Source organism: Solanum stenotomum, chromosome 1, assembly GCF_019186545.1.
Source record: "Solanum stenotomum isolate F172 chromosome 1, ASM1918654v1, whole genome shotgun sequence".
Taxonomy (NCBI): domain Eukaryota; kingdom Viridiplantae; phylum Streptophyta; class Magnoliopsida; order Solanales; family Solanaceae; genus Solanum; species Solanum stenotomum.
In genome coordinates, this window is record NC_064282.1 from 9,275,768 (window position 1) to 9,287,578 (window position 11,811).

The following is an 11,811-nucleotide window of genomic DNA, read 5'->3' on the forward strand; positions in this document are numbered from 1 at the left end:
ATCGTAGGTTTACCTGAAATTGAATGTGCATATATAGTTGAAACTGAGATTTTCTTCGTACGCATTTATTGGCTTCCCATTTAATTTACATACATATTATATAGTTTATTTGGTTGTCAAAAAAAATAAAAATTATATAGTTTATTTATATTTTTAGTCGATTTATTATAAATCATAGTAGTAGTTAGATAAGGTGAGAAAGTGGTGCATTGTGTCGTCTATGTTCTGTGTATCTTGAATAAAAACATATCATATTCGGAGTATTTAATAATATTATCACTTTGAGATGCTCCTTATTTTCATTTAATTATTTTCACTGTTTTATAGTTCTAAAGGTTTTGCGCAAAAATATTAGTATATTATATAGAGTTTTAATATTTTTAAGGTCAACAATATTGCATCATTAAGCATGTGGTACAGTTGATGTGCTCCCCTTGTTCTTTCCTTTTTCGATCATTTCTAATTTATTTTTTGGGAAAAGGATCAAAAATACCTCTCATCTTTATTTTATTGGTTGACTATTTCTTTATCGTTAAAGTGACGTTATTTTCACCCCTATCGTTACTAATTTCACCATATATATCTCTCATTTGACGGAAAGCCCCAAATCAACGAAAATTATCCAATTTCAATTAAAATGACCCGTTTCTCTTTTAATCCAAACCCGACCCACTAAACCAAATTAATTCATACTCAATTAAAACCCCAAAACCCATTTGTTTAATCTTCTTCATCTCCTTCCAAGGTACTTTGCTCATTTTTTTTTTTGGAACAATTTCATCATTTCATTTTTAACATGGAAATTAATAAAACAAAGCATCACCATATAAAGTGCTTAATACTGTCACATTTGGAATAACACAAATTGAAAGAAAGAATAATGTTCACCCAAAAATTAATAACTAAAAATCATTAAAAAACAATAAGATGGTCGGAGTTTGAAATGAGAGTCAAATAATTCACCTGAAATGCAGTAAAATATAACAACAAAAAGAGCAAAACAATAAAAGAAAGTATTTTTTGACGGAGTTGATTATTGTTGTCTAAGCTGGAGGGCTAATGAGTTCTGATTTGCTGAAAATGCAGTTATGCAATCAGCAAAACAAACAAAATCGTGAAACAAAAGGGGAAGAGAAACAGCAATGATGGTGGTTGTTTGTTGTTGTTGGGTTTCACGAGCTCATGGAGTTGAGGATGTTCACGGTGGTTTTTCCGTGTCGATGATGCGGTGGCGGAATAGGTTGTTTTGGGGTGGTGATTTCTAGCGATTTGGAGGTGAGTGGTGATTGTTTGGAGGTGTTTCCGATGTGGTTCACCGGAGCTTCTGGTTGGAGAAGGAAGATGGGTTGAGGGAAATCGACCAGTGGGGTCGATTTGGGTGTTTTTTGGTGACATTTTGGCTGAGAAAAGAGGTAGTAAAAAATGGTCTGGTTCGTCGGAGTTGCCGTCAGGTTATGAGGTGGTTTACAGATTGTTTTCCGTCGGAGTGGGCTGGTTTCAGGTGGGTTTGATCGTCGACAGAAAAGTGGGTGATGGTGGCTGTGAAAATGGAAAAAATAGGATCGTTTAGGGGTGGTTGTTTGGTGGCTGGATAGCAGCGTAGAGAGGAGAGGCTGGTCGGAAAAATGGGAAAACAAAGACTGAAGTTATTGCTTCTTCCTCCCTTATTTTCCCTTTGCTCATCTCTTGGGTTAAGTGTTAGAGGGTAGGGCATGGGTTAAAAATGGGTAATGTGTCCTTTTTTTAAGATTTAGGTTAATTTAAGTTGATTTGGGACTTTCCATCAAATGAGGGGTATATATGGTGAAATTAGTAACGGCAAGGGTAAAAATAACTTCACTTTAACAATAAGGGCATAATCAACCAATAAAACAAAGTTGAGGGGTATTTTTGACCTTTCTCTCTTATTTTTTCTTCCACAATCATTTCTATTATCTAAATATATATATTTTAGGGTTTTAATAATAATTGATATCATAAGGCTCCATTAATATAGGTATTGACCATACCAGTGGATTTTATTATGTATAACTTACATAAATCTTATAGTTTTAATATGAAATTACAATTTATCCCTTATTAGTTTGTAATTACATTAATTCCTTAAAAGGTAATACAAACCGAATATATAATATGTAGCTCAGATACATTATAACATAACCTGGATAGATAATATGTAGCTCGGATACATTAAAAACTAGCTCGGATACTTTAACTACTGGCACAGATATATTAAAGAAATAAGGGATTTTAGAGGTTTTTAGAAATAAAAGAAAATATTGAAAATAAGGGAAATATAAGATATATTTAAGTAATTTTTCCTTCTATTAATTCTAACTTCCCCTTTGTTCTTGGGAAGGCATACTATCTTCAGCAAAACAAAAGGCTTTCTATTGTGTAATGGTATTGTATACACTCTATTGGTTTCACTATATTGTCCTAGTTCTTAATTTAAGAGTAATATATTTTTTTGATTATATTAATTTTAAATATTTTTTTTTATGAGCTAGCTATAACGCTTTTTATATAGTTTTAAAAAATATAAATTTTATTTTTAGAAAAAAAAATTATACTTGACTTTACACGGAAAATTAGTTAATTTAATTCTACACTATAACAAAAACAATCTTTAGTGGCAATAAATATATACATTAACAAAGAGTGATAAAGTTTTTACCGGCATTAGTTAATTGTCAATGGATCCAGTGTCACTATAGGCTTTAGAGACATTTACAAAAAGTGTTAAATGCCGTTAAAAATACATTTTTAGTGACAATTAAATTATTATCGTTAAAGATCATCTTTCATGGAGGGCTAATAGCCTAATACTGTAGCGTTCCAACCCATATGTTTTGCTTTTTTAGACAAGCCCTCGTCAGAACTCACAAATATTCCATAATTACCGGAAAATGTTTTTCTTCTTTTATTTATTTTATTTTTATAGTAATTTAAATAATTATTAATTGTGCAATATAATCTTTATTGATTTGTTTGTTACTATTAATGAAGATTTTGTCACATGCATAATAGGATAATGCGCAAAATACTATATCTATTTTTTTTGCTTTATTTTCTCAATGTAAAAATGAACATATATTTTTCTTTTCTAATTATATATGGGGGAAAATTGAAAGTCATTTGCTCCAAAAAAAAAAAAATTGGTTTTCATCCGAAGTTTGATATCCGCATTAGAATTTGATTATTTTAAATTTGCGCCATGTAGATTTCATTCGTAGGGAAAAGGGGGAAAGCACACCCTGTCAATAATTTTTTCATATCCAAATTTCGAACTCAAGACAAATAATCTCATCCACTACACCACATCATTTAATAGTTATTTTCTGAAAGATCAGTAGATCTACGAAAGAGTTTACCGTTCATTCGCTCTTTTGAAAAGTGACACAGCATTTGAAGCCATCATCATGAAAACTAATTAGTGATGCGAAGTAGCAAAAAGTACCACTAGATAATTAGTTAGTTTCGACAAAAACAACCAATAATTAAGCTTTAATTAAACAACTTGCTTTTATTAACAATAAATTAGTCAGCGTTGCACTTTATCTATTTGGAGATTAGTGTCTCCAAAGATCTTCCTTTCGATCTTATGGATAATTGTAGGACCCATTAAAGTCCAATTAACAACTTTAAAACTCTATTACTTACTACATCGGTACATCCTACTTCTTGTTATAGAAATGTTTAGTTTCAAATACTATTAATTTAATTATAATCTCAAATGCCTGTTTGCTTTAGATGTTTGTTTCTTTGTCTTCTTTTTTTTTAAAGAAAAAAAACGTAGATGGCTACAAGTTATGATGTGAAATTAGAAAAATATAGAGCACTGTTGATACTTGATACATACATGTTTTATCGTTTCACATTACATCTCGTAATATAGAAACATATAAATTCCATAAAAGTTATGCAAAGTTAAATATCTATAATTTAATATTAATGTAAAAAATCTTAAAACTATTGTCATTATACGGCTGAACAACGAGCTCTTGATTATTTTATTTTTTTCAATTAATCATCACTTTATTGCATCGGATTAGCACTTTAGGTCCCTTAATGATGAAATCTTCTTTTAATCCTTATGATATAATTTAATATATTTAATCTTCAAATAAAAATATGTGATTCAATCTTTTAATATGTTTTATTTGACTATTTTAAAAACTGTATTACCCTCAAAATGGTGTAACAATACAATATTAATATAACACATGAATAATTTAGTTGTGGAATAAGTAATACTCATTATAATAAATTTGTGCATATTTATAAACTAATAGACAAAAAGTGCACAATTCAGTTAACTGAAGATTTAAATGTGATTAATTATATTATAGGGTTTAATGTTAACAATTATTAATAACTAGTGAAATTGTCCGCGTTTTCGTGTGGCTATAAAAAATATTTACAAGACAATAATATATAATATTTATATTCAGGTTAGTATTAGATATATAGACAATGTTGATATTTCTCTTCATTTGCGATATGATAGATTTTCTCATCTTTTTATAAACATATAGTAAAATATATATATTTTTTAAATGCAATTTTAAAGTGCAAACTATTCATAAGTATATAGTAGAATTAAATATTTACTGTGGCGAAGTAAATTGAACAAAAGATCATATTTATTTTATTACGTTGAAAATATTTTTTATGTTTTCATTTCCTCTATCTTTTATAGAAGTACTGATTCTCTAAACAAATTCTGATTTCGTAAAAAAAATTGAAGTGCTTTATTGTGTCTTTATTATTACATTTTTCTATTATAATTTTTTAAAACATAATTAAATAGTTTAATTATTATAAAAATGAAACATACAAAAATTATGAATAGTATTTAAGAGTAGAAATTACAAGTAAAATGAAAAGACATGAGTTATGAATTTTGTTAGACACTAAATGTACTAATAATTATGCATTGATTTTATTTGTAAAAATAAATAAATAAATAAATGTGAAAATCAAGAGTGAAAATACAAAAATGAACTAAAAAATAAAATAATTGATGACTACATAAAAATTGTAAACATATTTCAAAAAAAAAATAGTGGCAATCATCATAATTTCTTTTTGTTGCATTGAGATAATTATATTAACCATGCTTCATAACAAAAAAATAGTAAAATAGTAAAGAACTAAATGAGCAGAATTGTCAATACATGTAGCTATATTATTGATAAAATTAAAGTTTTAAAAAATTCTAACCAAAATAGCTAAGCTACTAATACAACTCAAACCAAAAAATTAATCTCTTATTATGCTTTTTTTAAAATTCTTCTACCATCTTCATTTGCAAGTAGATTCGCTATCATAATTCTGCTCCATATATCAAACTCTTTATCATATGCTAACCAATTGAATAAACATAATTATGAAATAAAATACTTCTTACCTTCATGTACTTCTTTTTTCTTACATGTTAGTTAATTCACAAACTATATGATGAAGAAGAGAAAATGTATTCTTGAATATGACTCTTCATAAAATTAAATATAAATTTTATATATGCAAAATAGAGGAAATGAAAAGAAAGACTTTGAGAATAAATATTTTTACCTTCATTTACTTCTTTTTTGCTACAAATCAATATGACAAATAAGAGAAAAGATAATCTAGAATGTGAATCTTCATGAAACAATATATGAATTTATATAGGCAAAATAGAGGAATACCATAAAACATCATAAACTTACAAATTAAAATTTGGAGGTTATGAACATGAAAATTATGAGTCATGAATATTATTAAAAGTCAAAATGAAAAAGGTCTAAGTCATGGATATTAGGAATATGAAGAGTTTTTGTTGTAAATGTTCCTCCATTAATAAAATATTTATTTGTAACAATATTAAATAATTTACTTTTGTAATACAATAATTAATTTAAATAAAAAATAATGTCAAAAAAGAGAAAAAATAAAATAAATGCAAATGAAGATCATAAAGAAGTGCCACATTTGTCTATGTTTCTCCTTTATTATATATATATATAGACTAGGTAACTCAGCCGCGCTACACGCGGTCATAAAATATTATATCAAAAATATAAATTAATCTTTTCATATTATTTGAATATAAAAGAGTTTTTAGTTCAAATTCAATTAAATAGATAAAAATTTAAATGTGAATTCATTTTATTATTCACATTGAACTAATTTCTAACAAATAAAATATACTATTACGTAAAGGAAGAAAAAGTACTTTTTTAGTTTTCGTTAAACATAAATTGATTAATGTCATATAACCAGCTTGAAGATAAACAAAGCTCATTAAAAAAAAGTATATGAGAAAAAAAGAAGAACATGGTTCATTCACTCCATCCATAACAAAGTGAAAATAACTGTATTTATATGTCAGAAATTATGACGTATACAGATTTAAAAAGTAGAGTTTAGAACATAAAATAAAAAACAAAACCAATCATTTTGTGTAATTTTAAAGAAAGACTAAATCAACCGGTAATTATATGATAATTGAAATAGATTGTATAAGATGTATGAAAATAATTTGATAAAATATAGAAAATGTAATGTTAAAACATAAAAATGAGCATTCCTAAATTATATTTAATTTAAATTGCTAAGTATAGTTGGATTGTCTAGCTAACTATATTATAGACATGAAGGTGATATTTGGATAATCAATATGTTATGATAATTTTGATCACTTCACAAATAATAAAGAACTTATTTTAACTTTTTTAAGATTTTTTTTAACTTTCTTACATTACATACTCCCTTTATTTCGAAATAAAGTTTTGTTTTTATTTTTTTATTTTGTTTCCAATCGTGTTTTACATAATTATGAAGACTTCAATGATTTTTTTTTCAATCTTACCCTTATTCAATCAAAAGAAATTTATATAATTTAAAAAACTGGGTCAAAGAACTAGAGTATATTTTTTTCAAGATATATATTAAAATTAATTAAGTAGAAGTATCTTACTTTATAGCCCCGCCCCAAATTAAAAAAGAAATTGACATACTACAAGAAGGTGAATATCATGGAACCGAAGAGTACATAACAAAATAAAATTGAATTACACTTTCTATGTTTTAAAAATAAAACTTTTCATGAAATGAAAATCCAACAAATTGAAGTAAAAATATGGTGTAGTGTAGTTTTTGTAGTAGTTAATACTATTCTTTAATGTTTGTTATTTAACTTGAAATAAGAAATGTATAGGTGCCTCTTTTGCTCTTTAACTTATGTTGTAGTAGTTATGTGAGAAAAACTTTAAGAAAAATTAAGGAAACACTATTTCAAATATGAAATAAAAAAGATAATCTCAAGTAGGGGTTTCATGAAATAAAAAATAATGAGCTTATATAAACAAAATTGAGGAATCTTTAAAGAAAAAATATAAATAGTTCTCTGTGCAATAGTTTCTTTTAACCTTTGTTAGTAGTTAGTATTATTACACACAAAGTTACAATAACTAATTTGCATCTGAGCAAAAATACATACTTGCAATAATAACAAGTTATAAGAATTCAAACTAAAGAAGTTACATGGAGAATAAAGACACACACATCTTCCTTGGACCTTATCATAAAACAATAGATAAAAATTAGAATACAAAATCAATGCCCACTTTTTTTGATCTCTTGTCTGACACCTCTTTGACAAACTAATTAACATTCAAGAGTCTTTTTCATCGTGTTAAGTTAAAACACGAATTTGATAATATAATAATACTACAAAGAACAATGAAATATAAAGGATAATCTTGAGTTGAAATTTCATGAAACAAAAAACTTGTGAATTTATTTTGTCATTAAAAATAGAGAGATAAAATATTTTAAATTTTATAATTTAATAGTTGAAGGCTATGAATATGAAAACTTAAAAGTCATAGAATTAATGATATTATAAAAAAAATGAAGTTAGTAGATTTACATTATGGAGGTTAAAATTAAAAATTAAAAAAAAAATGAAAAAACACAAATAAAGTAGATAAAAGAAATGCATTTATATTACACAATGATATAATTTTTTTGAATGGAATAAATAAAAAGAAAAGTAAAAAAAGAGCAAAGAAAGGAAAAAATTATAAAATAAATAATAAAAATCATAAAATTTAACTATCGTGAATAGTTTGTTGGAATTCTTTTTAGATCAAATGGAAAATTTTTTAATAATTAATGAGAATTTGAGAAGTATTATAGGAAAAGAGAATAATAGCTTTAATGATAAAATATATTAAATATGACTATTGATGAAAATATAAATAAATATAATTATTTTAATGATCTTTTATTTTTAGGTGAATTTTTTGGTATTTTAAAATTAGAAAAAAGGCCAAGAAAAGATAAATTGGATTGAAATTCTTAGAGAGGGTCACGTCGCCGTTTTTATATTCAACTTTATTATTATTATATATAGATTTTTAATAAATTTCACTTTTACAGTAAAATAATTAGTTTAAATAAAAGGAAAAAAATATAAATATAAATACAAATAAAGGTCATAGAAAAATGTCACATATTATACAAGAAAATACAAAGAAATCATACCTTTGACAATTAATTCTCGATACATATCATGAAAAATATCCAGGATACATCTATTGATGAAAATATAAATAAATATGATTATTTTTAATGATCTTTTATTTTTAGGTGAATTTTTTGGTATTTTAAAATTAGAAAAAAGGCCAAGAAAAAATAAATTGGATTGAAACTCTTAGAGAGGGTCACGTCGCCGTTTTTATATTCAACTTTATTATTATTATATATAGATTTTTAATAAATTTCACTTTTATAGTAAAATAATTAGTTTAAATGAAAGGAAAAAAATATAAATATAAATACAAATAAAGGTCGTAGAACAATGTCACATATATACAAAAAAATACAAAGAAATCATACCTTTGACAATTAATTCTCGATACATATCATGAAAAATATCCAGGATACATATTTAGAAAATGTATTTTTCATGTAATTAAATACACATATTTATGCAATTTAAATATGTAACATTACCTTTTTCTATAGTATCATCTATTTTTTTACGTCACCGTTTTTATATTCAACTTTATTATTATATATAGATATGTAATAAATTAAATATTTCACTCAGTAAAATAATTAGTTTAAATAAAAGAAGAAAGATAAATACAAATAAAGATCATAGAGAAATGTCACATATTATACAAGAAAAGATAAAAAATCATACCTTTTAATTCTGGATACATATCATAAAAAATATTCTGGATACATATTTAGAAAATATATTTTTTATGTAATTAAATACACATATTTATGCAATTTAAATATGGAACATCTCCATCGTACCTTTTTCTATAGTATCATCTGCTTTTTTTGTTTTTTGAAAGGTTGTTCAAATTCAAAATCGTAAATCTCGACTTATAGAACCTGAAAAAAATAAAAAATAAGTTAGCATATTTTTATAAAATAAAATATAAACAAATGAAGGATGAAGAATAATTATTTGAAAAGCTATGTTAAAGGAGTTACAGAAGAAAAAATAATATTTAAATGAGTAAGGAAAATGACTAAAAGAATAGAGAGGAGGAAAGTAAAACAAAAATAAAGTAAAATGAAGCTTTCAGTGATAGTTTTTATGAACTTGAAATAGCATTAAAGTATAATTAAAAGGTAAAAAATTAATTAGAAATTGACTTTTAATATGGCCACGTTTATAGACATTTTAAGACGGCAGTATCATTTATCTTGTGCATTTAATTTTTATTTTTTTTTTGAATTCATTGTAATAAAAATGAAGAAAAAATGCTAAGAAAATCAACAAAATCTGATAAAATATATAAATTCATTTCCTGATCAATGAGGCATACCACATCAGCGGGCTTATGTTCCTCCTTTATATATATATATTGTAGGATAAAATATATACTTTATTTACGGGGAAAAGTAACATTTTTCTCATAATCCGTTGTAGTCTAGTTGGTTAGGATACTCGGCTCTCACTTGAGAGACCCGGGTTCAAGTTCCGGCAACGGAATATTGTTTTTCTTTTGAGAATAAACAAAACATCTAAGAAACCATCAATATTCAAATATCTTTCTTCCTATTTTTTATTTTTGAAAATATAATAATAATAATAATAACAATTTTAATATAATTCTGCAAATGAATTTCTGGAGAGTAAAATATGCACACACTATTTAACCTCTTTTCTGGTATAAAAAAGAACTAGTGTTGTTTTCCTTTTGAGAATAAACAAAACGTCGGAGAAACCATCAATATTCAAATATATTTCCTCCTATATTTTTATTTTGAAAATATAATAATAATAAATTTAATATTATTGTACAAGTGTATTCACGGAGAATAAAATATACACATATTTTATTTTATGTAAAATAAATAAGTTGTTTTCGTTATAGTCACAACCGTCCCAGGGAGTGTCATAAATTTTTCTAGTGCGGCAGATGGGCCAAGATTGGAGGAACGAATGCTTTCCAAGTGGGCATCTCTGCAGCAAGCAAGTGATTTAGTGCTATCAAATGGGGCCCTCCTTTGTTTTCTAATGAAGAAATTGAAGGGCTAATTTGTTTTTTCCACATAATATTTGGAACCCGCATGTATCGCGCATTGTAGAACTTATTTGAGGGTGACACTTTTGTAGAATTTTTTTCATATTCAAGGTTCGAACTCAAGATTTCTGATTAAAGATGAAGCAATCTTATCATTAATACACCACATTCCGGGCCAGTAGAGTGCTAAAAATTTTCACCTCACAGGCCAAAAAAAGATTTTGGAAGTGATGGATATGAATCATGTGATTTTGAAAGCAATGCACCACCTTTGGTTTCAAAAACTTACAAAAGTATAACACAAAAACAATATTGAATAGGTGTACTCATGTGAAGTTCACGTGGAATAGTGCAATGTTCAAGTGACTTAGCTTTTCAAACTTTTGTGTTAGTGAAGTATAATAGAACAAGTTTGTTCATATTGAGGCCCACCATTGTTGTTGTTGTTGTTGTGACAAGCTAGCCATGTCCTAGGATGATCAAGGCTACGAGTACCTCTCGTTTCTCAAACACTACTTCTTCTCTTTTCCTCATCCTCTTAATTATCTCACGATAGACTACAATTATTTATTGCTTTTGTCTTACCAACTGATTTTAATTTGTCATGTCATTTTCGACCTCAACTTGTTTTGTGGGCTCATTGAAACTACAACTAAAAATAGATGAGATTTTATACTTTTACTCGTAAAAGATTCTGAAAATAAATTATATATAAACAAGAGACAAGAGATTTAATTTTTTTGAGTTATTTATTTCTATTCAAATTATATATATATTGAAATAATATCTCATATGGTCAGTCAACCTAGAGAAGTTTACTTAGAAAGTCAATCAACTTTGTTTTATAACCTAGAAGTACTCAAGTTATAATAGTTTAATTAGAAAGCCACTCAACTTACGATAGTTTATTTATAAAGTCACTCAACTTTATTTTATTACTCATAAGTCACTCAACTATTAATATTTCACTTAAAAAATCACCCTACTAAATTAAATAATTTTTTCATTAAACTTTGTTGAAATCTAATATTAATTTTAAGCTAAATCTTTTATTAAGAAATTATAAGATACCTATTTTAACTACCCGCCCCACTTAATTCAATTCATTAAAATTATATGGGTAATATATATATATATATATATATATAAAATAGTTAAAATGGGTACATTATTATTTCTTAAAAGTTCAGCTTAAACTAAAACTTTCATTTCAACAAAGTTAATGAAAAAATCATTTCAATTGGTTGGTGACTTTCTAGGTGAAATATTA

General features: G+C 25.8%; 1 non-coding gene across 1 annotated transcript; it reads left to right on the plus strand.

The window, feature by feature from the left end:
- The first annotated feature begins 9,933 nt into the window (after nt 1-9,933).
- Nucleotides 9,934-10,006, plus strand: TRNAE-CUC (transfer RNA glutamic acid (anticodon CUC)). The gene has a single exon. It is a non-coding gene; the product is annotated as a tRNA-Glu (tRNA).
- Nucleotides 10,007-11,811: the final 1,805 nt, after the last annotated feature.